The sequence below is a fragment of the Cynocephalus volans genome, chromosome 11 (assembly GCF_027409185.1).
Source record: "Cynocephalus volans isolate mCynVol1 chromosome 11, mCynVol1.pri, whole genome shotgun sequence".
In the NCBI taxonomy this organism is placed as follows: domain Eukaryota; kingdom Metazoa; phylum Chordata; class Mammalia; order Dermoptera; family Cynocephalidae; genus Cynocephalus; species Cynocephalus volans.
Window position 1 is genome coordinate 2,736,125 of NC_084470.1, and position 22,491 is coordinate 2,758,615.

The 22,491-nt window shown below is 42.1% G+C and overlaps 1 long non-coding RNA gene across 1 annotated transcript; it reads left to right on the forward strand.

Moving 5' to 3' along the window:
* The first annotated feature begins 3,020 nt into the window (after positions 1-3,020).
* LOC134391248 (uncharacterized) lies at positions 3,021-14,236 on the forward strand. Its single transcript, XR_010024926.1, has 3 exons — positions 3,021-3,331; positions 3,594-3,784; positions 13,579-14,236. It is a non-coding gene; the product is annotated as an uncharacterized LOC134391248 (long non-coding RNA).
* The last annotated feature ends 8,255 nt before the right edge of the window (positions 14,237-22,491 follow it).

Sequence of the window (22,491 nt, forward strand, 5' to 3'; positions counted from 1 at the left end):
TGTCCTTATTCATAGCTGAAATTCTCCAACTGTTTTTTGCAGGTGCAAGCTATATAGTACATCCATACCCAAGATGTGTTCAGCTACAGGAGATATATAAACAGTGTATACACAAGGAAGTAATCTTCCTATGCCGAATTGTCATGACACAGCTTGACCTCAATAGTATGTCCTCCATAGCCATCTATATGAACTGTGGCCCCTGGGAACTTATCTGCATTGCCATATATCAGGCTACATTCTGCACCTGTATCCACCAATGCCAAAACATGCTGCACATTAGTCCTCGACAAATATATTGCCAATTCAACATGAGGCCTCCGGTCCTTGCCTGCCCCCAAAAGACAAGTATCTTGGCCTGTTTCCTAATCAAACTGGAACATTTCATCCACCTCTTCGGGAGAAACCAAAAAGTCCTTTAAATCCACTGAGGGTACCTTGCTACCTGTTTCCTAATGTTTGGTGAAACACTGTTCAGGGCACAATTGCTGCCACAAGGCAAGCAGAACTGCATTTGGCTGCCAGTCAGTTTTCTTTTTATCAACACCTGCTGCAAGCAAGTCAAGCCACATCTGCTTACGGCTAGTCTTGCTTGATCCCTTTGGGTAAAATCCCGAGTATTTCTTGGGGGTTTGGTCTTAGTGACCTTTTGGACCCCTTTTGCTTGTCTTCTATCCTCTACTTTACCCAAGCTGGCTATCATGGTTGTTACCTCATGTATAGGATGAGCAATGTACGGGGCCAGTATGGCCATCAGCGACCCAAAGGACATTGATGGGGCATTCTGCGGCACCATGTCTCTCGTGCTGCCTGTACCGTTCTCATTGACCAGACCACAAGTGTTCACATTAAACATGGACTGCTGCATCCCTAGCTCTAGAATGATTTGGACCAGCTCAGCATACATTTGCCATTTACTAACAATCTTGGGAAGTTCTCCAGCATTTGCCCACACAGTTTGGGCAGCTGTATCCACCCAGTCCGTCAAGGAGTGGCTACCTCACCCAGGTGCATATCTACAGCTATTCTGCAGCTGTTGTCTTGGGGACAGGTGCATGGTGATGGAGGCCAATTTTCCATCTCCTCACCAGAGCACATTATACTATCCACCCCTAGGTCCTATAACCACAGCAGCCAAGCAGCCAGGGTCTCCCCATGTTTCTGCCTGAACTCTCTCCCCAAGTCACCCAGTTCAACCTGGGCATCTGGGACATAGGCAGTGAACTGGGTCACCTGTGGATCTCCCACCAGTTGTCCATCTAGTCCCATAGGCTGCTCATGCCTCAATTTCTTGTGCACAACAGGTCGTGCCTGGAGATGCACGGTTTCCCCCAATGCACCATTTGGTTGGTCATCTTCCATGGTGTGAGGGGCAGGAGTGGCCAGTCACTGCATGTCATCCTCCAGGACATTTATCCGTGCTTCCAGCAACTCTGCTTTCTGCCTCGAGTCTGCCAGTAGGTGCACATCATCCACCAACAACTGTACTTCCTGCTTCAGCTCTTGATCAGTTTGCAGCAGAGTGAGCAAAAGCCAGGCTCCGGTCAGCAGAAAAGTGGCCACCAGGCACCACACACTCAAAGACAGCCACATTTCCTCCCCTTCCCAAGGGGTTTTGCGTTGTAGTACCTGGTCTATGCTGCCTTGCAGTACAGTGTGCAGCAACCAGGTCCCAGTCAATAGAAAGGTGGCCATAGGACACAGCATATTCACGAATAGCCACATTTCCTCTTTCTTCCAAGGGCTTTCAGCTCCTGTATCTGCTCAGAGTCCTGTCACAGGCTGTGCCAAATGTCGCATAATCCTGCCCAACTACACCAATTTGTCTGGCTATTGCGAGGCTAAGGCTAAGGCTGATGTCACGAATCCTACTCACAGTGCCACCTGTCTAGTTCTTAATCCTGTTCATGATGCTAGTTGTTGTGGCTCTTTTACCTGCTGGTAATCCTGCACCGACTGGGCCAACGGTTGAGCTAGGGCTGGGTCTGGAGCTCCCAGACCCCTCAAGTCCATTCACAGACCGGGTCACAAACCCTTCACATGCCAGGCTGGGTCACCAGACCCCTTCATGCAGATCTATAAGTTCAGCAACCAGCCACAGGGTCCTTAGAAGCTGCACGTCTGGAAAAACATGGCTGTGCAGGGTGGGCGCCTGAGGCAGTAAAACACCATCCAAAGCGGTGCCACCCTGCAGGAGGACTTACTCCACCCACACACCCAAACTACCCTGAACTGGCTCCAAGGCGAGGGGAGCCTGACCAAATTGTTCCATTTTCCCAGCACCCCTGAGAAGGGGAGTTCAGCAGCTGACAAAAACATGACTGCCGCCTTTTATGACAGCAGCTGGAAGGTGTGACCCTCAGAGGCTTAATGAAAAGGTCAGACTAGCTTTGTCACCTGAGTAGTTATGAGGCCTCGGGTAAAGTAAGCGACTTCTCTGCATCTCAATTTTTTGACCTGTAAAGTGGCTTTAACAACACCCACAGCCCTTAAAGCTGATGCGAAGGTTAAGTGGAAATTCTGAGGGTCTTCCCTGGTGCTCAGCACACAGGAAGGGCTCTGGCTCGGGCAGGGCACAGGCCTGGCAGGCGTGGACACCACGCAGCTAGCGGCAGCGCCGCAGGAGCAGCAGGAGCCACAGAGCCAGCGACGGCCCTACAGAGCTGGGGCTCAGGCTCCCAGAGCTCTGGAGCCCGGTGTACAGACTGGGCCACAAACCCTGCACAGGCAGGTCACCAGCCGGGTGATGGGCACTGGTCCTGGGAGCCATGGGTGAAGAAATAACAGGCTTTACTCAGAGCCAGGAGCAGCCGCCCTAGCGGCTTCCCCGAGCGTCTGTAGAAGCTTCGAGTATCGGAGCCATTAGTCCTTCATACTCAAGTCCACCCTCCAGAAACGCCTTCACGGACGTAGATCCCAACCCGGATCCAGGCAGCGGCGTCATGACACCTCAGCGCCAGAAAGCTCCCGAGGAAAGATGGCGGGAGGGGGCGGGGCCGCGCATGCGCCACCGCCTCAGATGCTAGCAAGACTCCGAACGTTCCAGGGGCCCTGGCCGTTTTCTTATATTTTCCCCAGGAGTCCTCACAGCCCCCACCGGCTACAGCCGGGCAGAGATCACACTGCGGTGCAGGGGACACGGCGGTGCAGGGGCTGCCCCCGCCCCAAGCAGCGCGGACGGGAGGACACAGGCCGCGCCCTCCCGCGCCGCTTCCTGGCCGGCGTGGCGGACGTTCAGAACGTCGCCGGCTACCTCTCCCCACAGCCACGCACGTGACAGGGACCGAGCGCCGCCGCCCTCGCGCTCCCGCCAGGCCGGGCCGTCCTGCAGGTGGGTTTGGTCCAGCCGCGGTGGGCACGAGGCGGAGTTGGCAGGACCGAGCCTCCTCGGCCGACTTTCTGCCACACGCACAGTTTGTCTAGTCATGTTTCATACACGTGTTACTCACGGCAGCATAGCATGGGTTTGTTATTTTTAATGAATTAATATGTATTTTTAAAATCTTTCTGGCGGGGGAGGCAGCGGGCTGGTTTGGGGATCCAAGTATACGTAGTTTTTTTGATTCTCGATTTTACTTTCTCATGGTAAACAGGGGTCGGTTTAGCCCATGTGAGCAAAAGCTCTGGGGTCCTCGGATTTTCTAGAGTGTAAATGGATCCTGACACGGAAAGTGTAAGAACCACTGCTCTCATCCATAAACATCCGCGTTCCTCATCTTAGGTCTTCAGCAGTTTCAGTGAAGCTTTCTGAGGTGATCCAAAGCCTGTACATCTTTGATTAGAGGTATTGCTATGTATTTAAAATTTTCCTGATGCTATAAGAAATGCTATATTTAAAATTATATTTAAAAAATCGTTCTAGGTGTATAGGAATGCATGCTTTTTCTGTATTTTATATCCAGTAACCTTGCTAAATGCACATATAAATGGTAGTAAATATAGTGCTTTGAGGTTTGTTTCTTACGGGCAAACTAGAAATAGAAGAGAACTTTTTTTTTAACCTGATGAAGGGTATCTGCAAATAAAAAATTAAGCAAAAATCGTACATAATTATGAAATGACAAAAATAATTCCCTTTCATAAGCAGAGAGAAAACCCATGAATGTAAGGAATGTAGTGGAGCCTTCGGAGACTCTCCCTTGCACAGAATGTGAGAATTCGCACTGCAGAGAAGCCCTGGGAATGTCAGCAGTGTGGGAAGCTCTTCTGGAGGCTCCTGTCCTTACAAAAACACACGGGAGGGAAGCTGTCAGCAAGGAACCTGGGAAAGCTCTCAGCGGGCTGTTTACTGTACACAGCAAACTTCATACCACTAGAAATTTTGTCAAAGTCTTGAATATGCTGTTGGCTTTATTAGTGCCATATGCTTAAAGTAGACCTCAGCCATATCCAGTTTTTTCTGAGAAAAACATTTAGGAGAGAAACATTCGATTAGGTTTTACTTTGCAAGGGTGGTTGTAACCAATTGCCACAAAATTGGTGGCTTAATAAAACAGATTTATTCTCTCATAGTTTTGGAGGTTAGAATTGCAAAATCAAGATATTTTTTAGGTCCGTTTCTTCTGGAAGTTCTGAGGGAGAGTCCCATCTCTCCAAGCTTCTGGTGGCTGCCCACAGTCCCTGGGCTTGTAGATGCATAACTCCCATCTCTGCCTCCGTGTTCCTGTCACTTTCCTCTGGGTTTTATCCTCTTCTCTTACAAGTCATTGGATCCAGGGCCCACCCTAACCCACGATGATCTCATCTTGAGGTCCTTAATTACACCTGCAAAGACTCTTTACAAATAAGGTTGCACTTGCAAGTTTTGGGTGGACATAGCTTTTGGGGGGGGCCGCCATTTTCTCCACCACATACACAGCCAGGCAAATTATATGACTTTTGGTATATAAAGTTTGAATCATGAATTGCTTGTACAAAAATTTATTTACACTGTGAAGTCTTTTGGGCCCATAGATCTTTTTTTGGAAGTGTGTTTTTAATATGTATCTGTTGGAATCTTAGATGGTTTTATTTATTTCTAATTTTCGTTATGTTCCAAACATGTGGCTATTATGATGAGACTTTGGTATCATTAGGACTTTATTTATTGGCCTAATGTCACAGATACTGGAATTTATATACCTGATATCCATCCTCTATTTCCTCCTTTCTAAGAAAAGCAATATTTTGGGGACTCAGTCTTTAGTGTTAAAGCTGCATATCGAGCATGTTTTTCTAGTCAGTGGGCACAGCATTCCATTGTCCTTATGGAAATTGCTCAATGCGAGGCTGTTCAAAGAGGACACCCTCAGCAGACGCATTTTCCTCTTTTGCCCTTTTCTGTTTGTTTTAGCTCCTAGCTGAGAATTGGACACAAGGTTTTCAGTTAGAAAGAGACCTAAGGGGCTGGCCAGTTAGCTTAGTTTTGGTGTTGTAACACTAAGATCAAGGGTTCAGATCACCACATCAGCCAGCTGCCAAAAAAAAAAAAAAAAAGAGAGAGAGAGAGAGACCTTGTTACTTGAAGATGATAAAAGCTAGAGTAGATGTGTGGTGCTGGATTACCCACATCCACATGGGTACGTGTTCTACGTTTCACAGAATCTCTTTCCTGTATTGTTCCAACTGGAGTTGGTCAGAAGCATGACTTGCATGAGATCTGAAGGCAGAAATGAAGAGTATGTCATACTTAGTTTTTGGAATTATCACGCAGGGAGACAGGTGCAGAAGGGCTCGATGGGCACCCATTCCCAGTTGACTTTGCTGCTTTCTGGGCCTGCTAATAAAGTGTCCACAAACCGAACACCAGGTGCAGTCCTGTGTCACTTAACAGCAGAGATATGTTCTGACAAATGCATCATTAGGTGATTTTGTCATTGCGTGAACATCGTAGCGTGTACTCACAGGAACCTAGATGGTATATTCTGCACACCTACACTATCTAGAATAGCCTGTGGCTCTCAGGCTACAAATCTGCACAACATGTTACTGTGCCGAATACTGTAGGTAACTGCAGCACAATGGTAAGTATTTGTGTATGTAAAAATACCGAAGCATAGAGAAGGTGCAGCGAAAATATGGTATGAAAGGTAAAAAATGACACACCCTGTAGGGCACTTACCCCGAGTGGAGCTTGCAGGACTGGAAGTTGCTCGGGGAGACAGTGAGTGAGCGGTGCGTGAACGTGAGGGCCAAGGACATTACTCTTATCTTTGTAAACACTGTACACTTAGGCTACACTAAACTTATTAAAAAATAAAGCTATTGTGCCATGATGTCACTAGGCAATAGGGATATTTCAGCTCCATTATAATCTTATGAGACTACCATGATACATGCCTGTATCTGCCTTCCATCCCCCAGTGCTGGTGTATTCCACAGTCATGTCCAGTAGCTCCCCTGGCCAGTAGATCCACTTCCATGCTTATCCATCCACAGTGTCAACCCAGGCCACTGATTTTTACCTCTTTGGTTGGTGACCTTTTCTAATGCTCTGACTCCCCTTTTCTCCAGTTCTTACCATGTTTGCATTTCGTCTAATTTCTGTAGTAAATATCTTCTTCCTGCAGTGCGTCTAGTGGCCTTGGATTCCTGACTCCACCCTGAAAGTTAAAATTATGGCATCAGAAACACATAGTAAGGCTTTGTTTCCTGATTGCAGTGTTGAGTGGTTGGTTACATTTACCCTGTATTTTTTGTTCCTCAAAAATTCCAAGTGAGAAATAGGCACCTTGTAGATCTATGAAGCAGACTGTAGGAGTTTCCGTTATTCATAGCTGAAATGCCGTCTCCAAACAATAAACCCAATATTTGTTCAATTATTCTGATATTTATGTTTGCAAAAATAACTTACATTATTTTTTTTTTTGGACAAACACAAAGTTCCCTACATATTTCTCAGAAAAATTATAGTAAAACTGTTTTTGTATTTAGTGTATACTTAAAATTTTAACTATCATGTACTGAGAAAGGATTTGTTAAAATATCCCAATATAATTATGGATTGTCAGATCAATTTTTAATTTTATCTTTTTAAACATTATGTTCTGTGGCTATATTGTGTGTTTTTGAATTTTCCATGTGAAAATTTTAATTCTTATAATTTTAATCTCGTTAGAATGACTTATTCCTTCATAAGAAGAAAAGCTAACACTACATATGTCAATACCCACCAGCCAAAAACTGTGAGAAACACCTGTAGCTGAACCAGGTTGGGTTTGTTGACTTATTTCAGTGGGGCAACTGCAGCATGAGGACCGATGGGACGTCTCAGAAACTGCATATTAGAGAGGACCCACAGGTACTGGACTTCCATTGATTTGGGGGAGGTGTCAAGGATCAGACTGTGCTCTGGGTGGATGTCGTCAGGAGGTGTGGGGTAAAGCATTAGGTCAGAGGTTTTGATTGCTCAAGCCCTGCACTTTCCACAGAAAGCATCGGTCAGTCGTTGACCAGCTCCTAGTTGACATCCACGCCTTCACCAGACAGGCTTTCCTAACGGTGACTTAGGGTAAACACCTGTTTTTGTATCCCTGAGGCCATAGATAATGCTGTGTGGGTTTGACCTAAGGAGGGAAGCTGGAGACTGACTAGCTAATGTCAATTGTGTGGGTGCTGCGTGGCCACATGACTGACCTCCAATAAAAACCCTGGGCACTTAGCCTCTGATGAGCTTCTCTGATAGCACTGCATGGTAGTCACTCGTCATTGCTGGGAGTTGCTGTTCATGTGACTCCACTGAGACAGGACAACTGGTTTCTCCTGAACTTCGCCCTGAGTGTGCCTTTCCCCATTGGTGACTGTAATCTCTATCCTCTCACCATAAGCATGAGTATAACGGCTCTTGTGAATCCTGTCAGTCCTTCTAGTGAATCACCCTCATTTTAGTACCCTTTTATAGAAGGAGGTGGAAGATTCTTGTTTAGTGATGCAAGAAGCCCAAAAGCAGCACCTTTGCTCTTTGCAGGTGTGACTTCCACATGCTCAGTCTTCTGGCACAGGTTCGGGCAGAGGAGAAACGTGATATCTTTTTGCTTAATTCAACAGCAAACGAAGCCAACTTTGTGTCGTTTTTTCCAGTATTGACATTTTTTATAACACTGCAAATATTTCAATGTAATTTGATATTCGTTATTTCACTTGCTTCTCCCCTCCCCATTTCTACCAACCCCCCCATGCTAGAAAGTTAAGCACGGGCGGCACAGTCTTGCAGAAGCTAACGGAGCTAATGATAATAGTAGGATGTCAGTTTTGAAGACAATGTGCTTTAGGAGCTATACTGCCACTGTAGAAACTTCAAACTGTAGAAATTGAAAACTCAGAAATCTAAAATTCACTGAAAGGCAAGTATCGTTAGTTACCTAATCTTAAAAACCAGTCATCAAATATTATAAATCTGACTCAAAATGCTACACAGTGTCTGATTCCATTTATACAGCATTTTGGAAAAAGCTAAGCTTTAGGCATCTAGAACAGATAAAGGTCTAAGGGTGGGGAAGACTTGACTGCAAACGAGCAGCCCTAGAGTGATTATTTGGGGGTGATGAGCTAGTCTGTCATGATTGTGCTACCCCTGTATGCACTTGTGAAAACTCACGGAATTACTCTAAAAAGACTGAATTGTACTGTTGTGCATATTCATAAATGGTAGAGAACACACACTATGTGGACTAAGAGGAAACTTAAACTCACCCAAACCTTGATTTTTAGGTAAGAAAAACCAATTCATTCCACGTCCTTGGCAACCTTGTAGACAATGGTAGATACAGGAAGGAAGGATCTTGAGCCATCAGGCCTTTCTTGGAACCCAGTGTGGCACAGGACACGCCCTGCAGGACCACGCCTGCCCTCACCTCAGACACACACCCAAAGAGATGTGAGAAGGCATCTGTGCCCCCAGGTTCTGGGGTCCGAGCTCTGGAAATATTGTGGGTCTGGAAATGTAAAGTTCCCTACGAGGGTCCTCCTGGGTGGAACTCTAATGCTTAGCTTCCCAGGCCCTGAGGGTTCTTTAGGGATCGACCAGATGCCTGGAATCACTGCTTAAAAGTGTCTTGAACTTGATGGTGCTTATGCCGAAAACTAAAGTGTAATTTTTTATTTTTGTCTTTTAATTCCATTTTTCCGTGAACTTTTTTGAAGTCTCTTGTATATGTATTGCAAATTTCTTCTTTCGTCCTGCTGGTGGTCTTTTCACTCTTGTTAAAATGTACCCCCAAAAGAGACACTAAAACTCTCAAACAGAACCAAACGTCCATAGCAGAACGAGGGGTTAGACACACATTCCTCTGCTTACAAAATATGTTATTCTCATGAAGCTTTTCTTTTCTGTAACTAAGTGTGTGCAGTCGGGGAAGGTGGCAGCTTCTCAAGCTGTGGCATCCCAGGCAGGCGTTTTCTGAGGAGCCACCCAGAAGCTGAAGCTGCCATAATCAATATACGAACACTCCATCATCCTCACAGCGCAACTTCCTATTGCCCTTTTGTAGACAAGCCTTCCCTGCTCTTAATGCCTGATCTGTTCCTGATCCTCATACCTTTGCTGTTTCCAGAATGTCATATAAATGTAGACTCTTGAATACCATGTTTAAAACACGATGACCATTTGGAGAATTGTATAATTATATTTGTCCAAGTTGTCTTGAGCTTGTAAAGTTTCAACAGTGCTCAATACATGTGGTAGCACACATTAGGCCTTCAACATGGAGGTATTTCATTATTATCGTGGGGTGTGTAACTTAAGCAGGACTCTGCCCTCTGTGCTTAACTTCCATCATTTGTACAATGAGAGGGATGCCCGGGAGGGTTGATCAAATGAGGTGATGGGTTGTGGAGTGACACCAATGTCCGCAGTGCTATGAAAACCCAAGTTAACCTGCAAAATGGGCAAAGACTGGATTTCAGTTGTCCTTTAACTAAACACAAAGCTTTTTATATATTTTTCTTTTCTAATATATGCTGCAAGTCTAAGCATATGGAAATAATACCTGTGAAAAGCAAAATGGGCATTTTGGGATTTGTGGATCATTAAAACAAAAGTTTACATTTAAATTAAAAACCTTCTTTTAACTTTTGAAAATTGAATTTTCCCTAATTGGGATATTACTCAGAATAATAACACTGTCTGCAGCTCCCTTCAGTCATTCCTCACCTAATTACCCTTCCAGTATCCACAGCTCTGCCTTCCACTTGCTTCTGCCAGGAGATCAGAGTGGGCTTGCGCAGACAACACTAGTCGCAGGAGAAGAACTGCAGGGGCTAGAACTGTGCAGACCCTTCCTCAAACTGTGAAAACTCTAGTTTTCTGCAGAACAAATTTTGACCATGTGTATGAGTAGCAGAATGAAAATGCCAAATATATCAGACAATCTGAAACTAAAGTTGACAAGGACGTTCATCACAAACACCACGCTGTAGCCTGAATCAGTGTGAAGCATCCAGTCCCAGACACGAGTGTCCAATCTCATAAATACATATGATAGGTTCTGAAATTTTTAACTTTTACAAAAATGAGGCCAAACTATGACCATAATTTCATTTTTGTGGAGACCAGTTACTGTTAACTACATGAGTGGAGAATGATTTCTATATCAGTACCCACTATTTACTAACACTCATGAGAAGTTCTGCCTTGGTATTGTCCAAAAAGTTTTAAATTGTTTTATTAGGATGTTTTTATATCTTTTACTAGCCATATTCAATACTTAGTTAAATTGGTAAAACCAATTTTTAAGTTTTTACTATTATGAATTACTAAAGTTATTTGATCAACTTGGAACAATATAAGATCAATTTACTAGAAAGAAAAATGCCTAAACCCAAATGTTCCTGGGAATATTGATTCAGAATGTGTGATGCTTAAATTCACAAAGTTACAAAGTTGACTTGAAAATTTATAATTTTAATATTTTAATAGATTCTTTCAGTAAATGAAAAATAGAGATTGACATGTTTGTATACAGATCATTTGAAAACAGTTAATAGGCTATTTCTCAGAAACATTTTACACGTTTATATAGTATACAACTTATTTGAAAACAGTTAATAGGACGTTTCTCAGAAAAAGGTGCTTTTGTTTTCATTATAATCAAAGGTAATAACTGAACACATACTAAAGGATTGTACTCAGCTCCGGGTAACAAAATCCCCACAGTCTGCCCAGTATGTCAGTAATGTGCTGATTTATCTCGTGGAGGTACTGAGTCAGGGTAGCCTCTCAGTGATGCCGTAGGGAAACAGTCTCATGTGTTCTTACAGCTGCATTATTGTATCTGCTGCAGTGGAGTCAGGAACACAGAAGAATGAAAATTGTTAAGAGAATGAAGTGTTCACTATACAAATTAGACTTTACAGACATAGTAAGATGTAGAGAAAAGAGTCAGAGCACCACATAAGATCAACAGTCATGGCATCCTGAATCAGCAGCCTGGTGGACAGCATAGGGTTTGCAGGAAAATCCAAACTACGGATGCATCTGTGATGGGAAAGCTGGTGGAGATGTCTGTGGACGCCTACGCCTCTGACACAAGGAAGCCAAGCAGTTAATATATGTTTCAAGGATACTTTTGAGTGGTGGGGCCAGCAGTCAGGAAAATAAGCTGGACCCTAGTGTCTGGACAGTCCCTACGCATTTGTCTGTCGCCCTGTATGGCTGTGGCTTGATAAACTGAATAACTGCTTCTTCCAAATTTCATACAAATCAAGTTTTTACAGAATTCTAACATGGAACCATCTAGAGAAGGAAACCAGGGAAATGTACTTCATCGCCTTCCCACGTTGATATGACACAACCCAGAAGAACCATCTCCACCTCTAGATTTCACTGTCATATCCCAGGTCTCTCTTCTTAATTCAAACCTATTATCCAATTCCAGCCAGAAGCAAGGACAAAGAGCAAACAGCAACAGATAAAAATAATAGTTCACATGAGACTATACTCTTTCAGTAGGTTTGCATACTTAACAGATTTCTGGCAACTATTTATTAGCCAGCCAGCAAAACAGAATAAGGATCCTCTCACCAAAAAATTAAGTTGCTGAGAATTCCTACCTGATGTAAGTAAAAAAGTATTAAGATTAAAAACTGTTTTCTCAGTGAAATAGAAAGTTGAAACATACGAGGGGACTTCAACACAATCATGGAAAGATTCATGTTATCTTTTAATTGTTATCCATGAGCTTTCTGAAGTAACCTTGTATGTAATGTGTAAGTAACATCCAGATTGGAACACACAGAGCCCATAAGAAAACGCCAACAAATACCCACATTTCGTTAGTTTTATGGCTCCATACTTACAGAACAACCAAGAAACTATATAAAAATTATGTATTTAATGCATATTAAAAACACACTTCAAATCATCCGTAGGTATAACACACTTCAAAATGTAAAGAGAAAAATTATTAACTGAATTTATTTAAAAAAAAAAAACAACCACTACGTATCAAAAATTATGTACTAGAATGCAAGAATACTTAGAGAATTCTCACCTCAATGTCTGCAAGAGAACCAGAAATTCATTCACTGGAGGTCCGCTTTTGGGATGAGGAACTGGTCAATACCATACCATATTTATAACTTTTATAAGATTTTGCTCCTGTTGCGAATTTTCTGAACCATTATATATGAGTTAATTAGTATAGGCTTTCCCACACTAGTTATATTTGTAGGGTTTCTTGCCAGTGTGACTTCTCACATGACCTTGAAAGGATTTGGGACAACTGAAAGCCTTCCCACATTTTTCACATTTATAGGGCTTCTCTCCAGTCTGCATTCTTAGTTTTGGGAGGATGACGGCCAGTTAAAGGCTTTCTCACATTGCTTAGAGATACAGCCTTCTCTCCAGTGTGCGCCTACATGTTTGTGTAAGGATGAAGTACAACCAAATACTTTCCCACATTTTTCACATTTATAGAGCTTCCCTCCTGTCTGCATTCTTACATTTTTGGAAGGATGAGAGCCAACCGAACGGTTTCCTACTTTGCTTACGTGTGTAGGTTTCTTTTCATTGTGCATTCTCACATGTTTGTGTAAGGAGGAAGGCCAGCCAAATGCCTTCCCACATTTGTCACATTTATAGGGTTTCTCTCCATTGTGAACTCTCATGTGTCTTTGAAAGGATGTGCGCCAGCAGTAGGCTTTCCCACACCGCTTACATTCATAGGGATTCTCTCCGGTGTGCATCATCACACGTACCTGGAAGGTTTTGAGACAACTGAAGGCTTTCCCACACCGCTTACATTCATAGGGCTTCTCTCCCGTGTGCATCATCACATGTGACCTAAAGGATTTGGGACAACTGAAGCCTCTCCCACACTGCTTACATTCGAAGGGCTTCTCTCTCTTGTGAGTCCTTTATATGCTCAGTGAGAGAATGGGGACAAAGAAACGTTTTCCCACATAATTTGTATGCGTAGAGTTTCTCTCCACTGTGAGTTTTTACATGAGTTTTCAGGTATGAAGGGCGACTGAAGGCTTTCCCACATTCCTCACACTGATGTGCTTTGTGTCCAGTGGGACTTCTTTTGTGCCTCTGAAGGGATGACGAGTGGGTGACGACTTTTCCACACTGGCTGCATTTGTACTGTCTTGCTCTCGTAGGTTTCTTGGACCGACTTTGATTTGGAATCTGGCAGAAGCTTCCTTCACAACCACCACCTTCACCACTTTCACAGTCTCAGCACCATTCGCTTTCTGCTGAAAATGGGAAGCACATTGTTAATGGCTTGTGTATTAATAGCTTCTTAGGATTTACTAGTGAGTACTTAATGTTTATTAATGAGTATTAGGAGTACACGCTAACCATTTTCCATGTAAGTGTAGGTTTTCTGTCCTGTTTGAATTATTTCAAAGTGGAATGTACTAAATTTTCTGGAAGAAGGTTCAGCCATAGCCCATTACTACAACAATAGTAGTATATGGGGGTCCCTGACAGTTGTCTCCAACTTAACTATCCTTCAAACACTCAATGTCTAAGTCATTTGAAGGGAAAAAATGGGGGGTGGGATTCTCTGTGAATAAGTAAATTTGGAGCTAGGTTTGTGGGGTTTTGTGTTTTTTAATTTCATGATATAATACAATTTTCTACTGGGACACTGCTTTTTTGTCTAAGACCAGCTCACCTCAAAGGTCTCCACTTGTTTTTGTGTTTATGTTTAATGCTATAGTCTTTCCAATTTTTTCCTAAAAGGGAGGCCTGGTATCATTTCTTGTGAACGTTGCTATGTTCTGTTCATCTGATAATTTTTCACCAAATATATCCTGCTGAGTAATGGACCCATTGGTTTTAAGTTGTATCTCATCATCTGAAACAAAAAAAGTGAAAAAAAATTTAAAGTGAACAAATCTATGAGGAACGCACCTGTGAGCAAAGAAACAGACTCAGGAGCTGAGCTGTTCATGGCTTCATTATTAACAGCACATGAGGTCAGAATGGTAGGCGATTTAATATTCACAGGGAGATCATCACAAGGTTTCAAACAAAAAGCCTCTCTGTGCCCTAACATGACGCATGACTGTACACCCACACTGATGACACTAAAGGACCTTAAGTCTTTTAAACAAGACAGAAAGAAAAACAGGTTAATATGTAGATTTTTATTGTCACAGAGAAACTATTAGATTCTAGGTCCAGGATGGCTGTGATCATATCTGTATTATTAACCAATGTATTCCCCTTTCTACATTCCAAATTTTGGAATAGGCTTGATGAGCAAGAAATATTTATTATCTAAACAGCTAAGTGAAGGAATGATGTCATCCTTACCTACTAAGGCTAGGTTCCTGAAGGTTTCCAGCATCACATTTCTGTAGAGTTTCCTCTGAGCAGGACTCAGCAAGGCCCACTCCTGCAGGGTGAAGTCCACAACCACATCCTCAAAGACCACTGAGTCCTGAAACAAAGTACATGCATGTGCAGGAGGACAGGTGAGACATCACTGGGACCTGGAGCCAACTCATACGGCATTCACACAAGATCCTGCAGTCCCCCAACATTTATTCATGACTCAGTTGTCACCTCTTCTTCTCTGTCCATACTCTCCTGCTGTCTCATAGGGTGGTTTTTTTTAAACAAAAGTTGTGTATATTTAAGTTGTACGATGTGATGAATACACATGTACATTGTGAAGTGATTACCACCATCTAGTTAGTGAACACATCCATCACCTCACATAGTTACCTTCTTTTAAAAAGCGGGTGGTGCCAACACTAAGATCTATATCCCAGTAACTTTCAAGTGTGCAATGCAGGATTGTTTCCTGTGGTCACCGTGTTGTACATTAGATGTACAGAACTTATTCATCTTACAACTGAAACGGTTTTACCCTTTGACCAACATGTCCCCATTTCCGCTTCCCCAGCCCCTGGCACTCACCATTCCACTGTCTGCCTCTAGGAGTGTGACTCATTTACATTCCACACATAGGTAAGATCACGCAGTGTGTGTCTTTCTGTGTCTGGTCTATTTCACATAGCGTCGTGTCCTCAGGTTCATCCATGTTGTTACAAGTGGCAGGATTTGCTTCTTTGATGGCTGAATAATATTCCACATTTTCTTTATCCTGTGTCCGAGTTTTAACATCATCTCTAACACACTGAACTTATCTCTCTATATATTTTTACTGTGACCCTTCCAGTCTTATTCCTCTTTTTTTCAGGGTCTAGAATAGTCCAGAACACACTGGAGAAATTAGAGAAATGTTGCACAAGTGAAACAAATATTTCCATTTTATGACCATCAATTTCTTGTGACAAAAAGCATTTCATCTCTTTCCTTATTGCCCAGCACACATCACTAGGCACTACATGAACTGTAAGTTCAAACCTGGATGACTGTTAAATAAAAATATACCGAAGGACTAGGAGGTTTTCCTGCTTTCCCAACTTCACCAACCATGGGTTTCCAAGGGCCTGTGGAAATTCAACATGCAACATGGGCCAGCTGGCCACATATCCAGGCCATTATAGGCAGGTCCATCTGCTATATGAAGACTTTTTTGTGGGAGAAATGTTAATTTTAACTTATATGTGTGTTATTTATCACAAAATTAGTTGCTACTCTTTCTTCTATGTATCCTTCACCTGAGACAGAAAAGGTATGAGAAGCGAGATCTCAGAAGGGGGAATAAAGCATGAGAAATTAGACCTCCCCATCACCCTCACATTCATAACCTTGGTACTGTACACACCAGTTTGAGCATGTACACACACACACACAGACACATACACACAGACACATACACACAGACACACACACAGACACACACACACACACACAGACACACACACACACACACACACACACTCTGAGGTTATAAGAACAGCTCTTCCCACCAGAACCATAGAAAAGTAATTGATATGGGCTTTCCTAACCTTGAGAGATAGGTTAAGAGTATCAGTCTGTTTCTGTTGCTTATAACAATACATGAAAGTGAGTAACTTATAAAGAAATAAAGTTTGTTTCTTACAGTTTCAGAGTCTGGGAAGTCCACAGTCAAGGGAACACATCTGGTGGGGCTTTCTTGTTCTTGGTGGTGACTCTACAGCTGTGCAGGGTGTCACATGGTGAATAGACTGAGCAAGAGAGAGCTCACCTGCTCACATGCTGTCCTTATAGACCATCAGAACCATGACTGTTGCCACCCATTAAACCATCAACACATTACTCCATGAATGGATCAATCAATTCACCAGGGCATGGTCCTCACAATCTAATCACCTCTAAGGGCAAACCTTTCAATTATTATAATAGGATTTCCTACCCTCTTAACACTAGTACAATGGGATTAATACATGAACCTTGGGAGACACAATTCAATCCACAGCAGAGCCCCAATTTGCAAGTGAGTTAACTTAAATCCTGAGTCTGATTTTGCCCATTGCTATAAAATAAAATCATGAAAGTTTCAGCAATGCCCTCCTCCAAAAGAAATATACTCCCCTGTTTCAAATCCCGGGAGAAAGTGATAACCCACAAGTTACTGTGGAGGCTTTGTTACCCACTTCTATCACTTCTGTGCCCCCTGTCGGCTACATGAACATAACCACCCAACCCATGAGACTGGGAAAGGCTGAGCTGCATGGTTCTCCTACACCACAGTCTCTGAAAGACATCATCAACCCACTGACATCCATATGCAGGGAACAGAGAAATAGCTTCCAAGCTGCCGTTCTGATGCTGGAATTTACTAGTTCAGTAACAGGAGCACCAGGACAGGAGTGCCCTCTTTTTGTGCAGGAAGTGAAAACTGCCTAGGTTAGTCCTAATTACTCCTCATGCAGGGTATCTCTAGTGTAGTCTCATAAGAAATTTCCATTACATATGGGGGCTGGCTGGTTAGTTCAGTTGGTTATAGCACAGTCTTATAATGCCAAGGTTAAGTGTTCAGATTCCTGTATCCACCAGGTGCCAAAAAATAATAAATTTTTATTACATATAGACAAGCACAAACAAATATATATGTATATATTAGACTAGTAATAGGGCAAGGTAAAGGCAGGACATCCAGATAATTAGTTTAGGTAATACTGAATTGGAATAAAAAAGCTAATGAATATTCAATGCTAAATGATTAGAAACAGTTTTGTCATTATTTTGCAAAATGTCAGGATAAGGATTTTGCTTTCTCTTCAACTTAACTTGAGCCAACTTGAAAGTGCTGGAATGAAAAGTAACACAAAAAACATGGCACAAGAGACCCTGGAACCCCAGGGAACCAGTGACCCTTAACACCCAACTGAGGGCTGAAAAATCAGCTACTCCCATGAAAGGAAAGCTCAGCAACAATGGGCTAAGCTGCTAATTTAAATGCAATGCTATCAACAAACAAACACACCAAGTGCAAAGTCGAGGAACACCAATATATCCTCCCTTCTGACCCAACTGCAAGCTCACGAGTCCCTACAACCACTCTCAGGTTCAACAATGTGTTAGGAGGACTTGGAACTCACTGAAAGTAGTTGTGCTCATGGTTATGGCTTATCACAGTGAAAGGACAGAGGTTAACATCAGCCAAGGCAAGAGCTGCGGGGGAGAGTCCAGGAAAAGCGTGAGGCGTTCAGTTCTCCTCTCCCAGTGGAGTCACGGACAGCATGAATTTCTCCTAGCAACAATGTGACACAAATGCGCATATTATTGCCAACTAGGGTAGCTCATCTGAGCCTTGGTGTCTAATTTAGTTGGAGCTCATTCACATAGACATGCTTGACCACCCCCATGTGCTGACTTTAGCTTCCAGCCGCCCAAACCCCACCCCAAATCACATTGCTAGCGTACAGTAGCTAATGTGGGTCAAGACTCCCTGTAAACACTCTCACCAGGCAGGACATCCCAAGAGCTGAGAGATTATCGTTGGGGTTTGAGTAATTTGGGGGCTGATCAAGAAAAAAGATATGACCAAGAGGTGATAGTAGCACACATAAGTTTTATTGGGCAACATTGGCAGGTCTGCATGTGGGGGAAGTCCCTCACATTAGGAGCTGATCCAGAAAAGGCCAAAATTCAGAAGAAGAGTAGGGCAAGGGAACTCCCGGAGAGAGCGGGTCACATAGGCAGCTTATGTGTGGGTCTGATGTCACCAGCAACACAGCTGGGAGCCTCTGGGTCAAAGAGCTCCAAAGGGGCTTGGGGGCTTATAACTAACTCAGAGGCCCCTGTCTTATCAATGGGAAACAGCTCTCAGGTGAGGTTTCGCAGGGTACGGAAACAAGGCAGGCTCTAAATGACTAAGAATGTGCTTGTTTGTGCTGTTTTTAAAATAATTTGGATGTGTAAAAAATTGAGTTTGGTGCTGCTGGGCTTTTGACCCAATGAATCTCAGCTGTGGTGAAGAAATAAATAACCTAGGAGCCAATACATAGAGGCCATCTTTGGCTCATTTATATAAAAATTCCTTCCCTGGAGCCAAGGGAAAAGACCAGACCTGTCTTCTTTGGGTAAGGTTAATTCTTTTTTTTTTTTTTTTTTTTTTTTGGTGGCTGGCTGGTATGGGGATCCAAACCACTGACCTCAGTGTTATCAGCATCATACTCTACTGAGTGAGCTAACCAGCCAGCCCTGGGTAAGGTTAAGTCTTTACAGCACACCAAGCACCTATATCAGCATAACGTTTCAAAATAGATCCCTTTATTTTATTTTATTTTATTTTATTTTATTTTTATTATTATTATTTTTTTTAATTTTATTTTGTCGATATACATTGTGGCTGATTATTGCTCCCCATCACCAAAACCTCCCTCCCTTCTCCCTCCCCCCCCCAGCAATGTCCTTTCTGTTTGCTTGTCGTATCCACTTCAACTAATTGTGGTTGTTATATCTTCTTCCCCCCCCCCCCCGGTTGTGTGTGTGTGTGTGTGTGTGAATTTATATATTAATTTTTAGCTCCCTCCAATAAGTGAGAACATGTGGTATTTCTCTTTCTGTGCCTGACTTGTTTCACTTAATATAATTCTCTCGAGGTCCATCCATGTTGTTGCAAATGGCAGTATTTCATTCGTTTTTATAGCTGAGTAGTATTCCATTGTGTAGATGTACCACATTTTCCGTATCCACTCATCTGATGATGGACATTTGCACTGGATCCAACTCTTGGCTATTGTAAAGAGTGCTGCGATGAACATTGGGGAACAGGTATACCTTCGACTTGATGATTTCCATTCTTCTGGGTATATTCCCAACAGTGGGATAGCTGGGTCCTATGGTAGATCTATCTGCAATTGTTTGAGGAACCTCCATACCATTTTCCATAGAGGCTGCACCATTTTGCAGTCCGACCAACAGTGTATGAGAGTTCCTTTTTCTCCGCAACCTCACCAGCATTTATCGTTCAGAGTCTTTTGGATTTTAGCCATCCTAACTGGAGTTAGATGGTATCTCAGTGTGGTTTTGATTTGCATTTCCCAGATGCTGAGTGATGTTGAGCATTTTTTCATATGTCTGTTGGCCATTTGTATATCTTCCTTAGAGAAATGCCTACTTAGCTCTTTTGCCCATTTTTTAATTGGGTTGCTTGTTTTCTTCTTGTAAAGTTGTTTGAGTTCCTTATATATTCTGGATATTAATCCTTTGTCAGATGTATATTTTGCAAATATTTTCTCCCACTCTGTTGGTTGTCTTTTAACTCTGTTAATTGTTTCTTTTGCTGTGCAGAAGCTTTTTAGTTTGATATAATCCCATTTGTTTATTTTTCCTTTGGTTGCCCATGCTTTTGGGGTCGTATTCATGAAGTCTGTGCCCAGTCCTATTTCCTGAAGTGTTTCTCCTATGTTTTCTTTAAGAAGTTTTATTGTTTCAGGGTGTATATTTAAATCCTTAATCCATTCTGAGTTGATTTTAGTATACGGTGAGAGGTATGGATCTAGTTTCATTCTCCTGCATATGGATATCCAGTTATCCCAGCACCATTTGCTGAAGAGGCAGTCCCTTCCCCAGTGAATAGGCTTGGTGCCTTTGTCAAAGATCAGATGGAAGTAAGTGTGTGGGTTGATTTCTGGATTCTCTATTCTATTCCATTGGTCAGTGTGTCTGTTTTTATGCCAGTACCATACTGTTTTGGTTATTATAGCTTTGTAGTATAGCTTAAAGTCAGGTAGTGTTATGCCTCCAGCTTTTTTTTTTTTTTTTTTTTTTTTGCTCAGCATTGCTTTGGCTATGCATGGTCTTTTATTGTTCCATATAAATGACTGGATAGTTTTTTCCATTTCTGAGAAAAATGTCTTTGGAATTTTGATGGGGATTGCATTGAATTTATATATCACTTTGGGTAGTATGGACATTTTCACTATGTTGATTCTTCCAATCCAAGAGCATGGGATATCTTTCCATCTTCTTGTATCCTGTCTAATTTCTCTCAGCAGTGGTTTGTAGTTCTCATTATAGAGATTTTTCACCTCCTTGGTTAACTCAATTCCTAAGTATTTTATTTTTTTGGTGGCTATTGTAAATGGGCAGGCTTTCTTGATTTCTCTTTCTGCATGTTCACTATTGGAGAAAAGAAATGCTACTGATTTTTGTGTGTTGATTTTGTATCCTGCTACTGTGCTGAAATCATTTATCAATTCCAAGTGTTTTTTTGTAGAGGTTTTAGGCTGTTCGATATATAGGATCATGTCATCTGCAAACAAGGACAGTTTGACATCATCTTTTCCAATCTGGATGCCCTTTATTTCCTTCTCTTTTCTGATTGCTCTGGCTAGTACTTCCAACACTATGTTGAATAGGAGTGGTGAGAGTGGGCATCCTTGTCTAGTTCCTGTTCTTAAAGGAAAAGCTTTCAGCTTTTCCCCATTCAGGATGATATTGGCAGTGGGTTTGGCATATATGGCTTTAATTATGTTGAGATACTTTCCCTCTATACCTAACTTATAGAGGGTCTTTGTCATGAATGAGTGCTGTACTTTATCAAATGCTTTTTCAGCATCTATAGGGATGATCATATGGTCCTTGTGTTTGAGTTTATTAATATGGTGTATCACATTTATTGATTTGCGTATGTTGAACCAACCTTGCATCCCTGGGATGAATCCCACTTGATTGTGATGAATAATTTTACGTATGTGTTGCTGTATTCTGTTTGCTAGTATTTTAGTGAGGATTTTTGCGTCTATGTTCATCAAGGATATCGGCCTGTAGTTTTCTTTTTTGGTTATATCTTTACCTGGTTTTGGTATCAGGATGATGTTTGCTTCATAGAATGAGTTTGGGAGATTTGCGTCCGTTTCAATCTTTTGGAATAGTTTGTAAAGAATCGGTGTCAATTCCTCTTTGAATGTTTGGTAAAATTCTGCTGTGAATCCATCTGGTCCTGGGCTTTTCTTTGTTGGGAGCCTTCTGATAACAGCTTCAATCTCCTTTATTGTTATTGGTCTGTTCAAATTTTCTACGTCTTCACGGTTCAGTTTTGGGAGCTTGTGTGTGTCCAGAAATTTATCCATTTCCTCCAGATTTTCAAATTTGTTGGCGTATAGTTGTTTATAGTAGTCTCGAATGATTCCTTGTATTTCAGATGAATCAGTTGTAATATCGCCTTTTTCATTTCTAATTTTTGTTATTTGAGTCTTCTCTCTTCTTTTTTTGGTTAGCCATGCTAATGGTTTGTCAATTTTATTTACCTTTTCAAAAAACCAACTTTTTGATTCATTGATCTTTTGAATTGTTTTTTGGTTTTCAATTTCAATCAGTTCTGCTCTGATCCTAATGATTTCTTTCCGTCTGCTAACTTTAGGTTTGGATTGTTCTTGTTTTTCTAGTTCTTTAAGGTGAAGTGTTAGGTTGTTCACTTGCCATCTTTCTATTCTTCTGAAGTGAGCGTTTAATGCAATAAATTTTCCCCTCAATACTGCTTTTGCAGTATCCCACAGGTTTTGGTATGATGTATCATTGTTTTCATTAGTTTCAAGAAATTTTTTGATTTCCTGCTTGATTTCTTCTTGGACCCATATGTCATTAAGTAGAATGCTGTTTAATTTCCATGTGTTTGTATAGTTTCCAGAGTTTCATTTGTTATTAATTTCTAG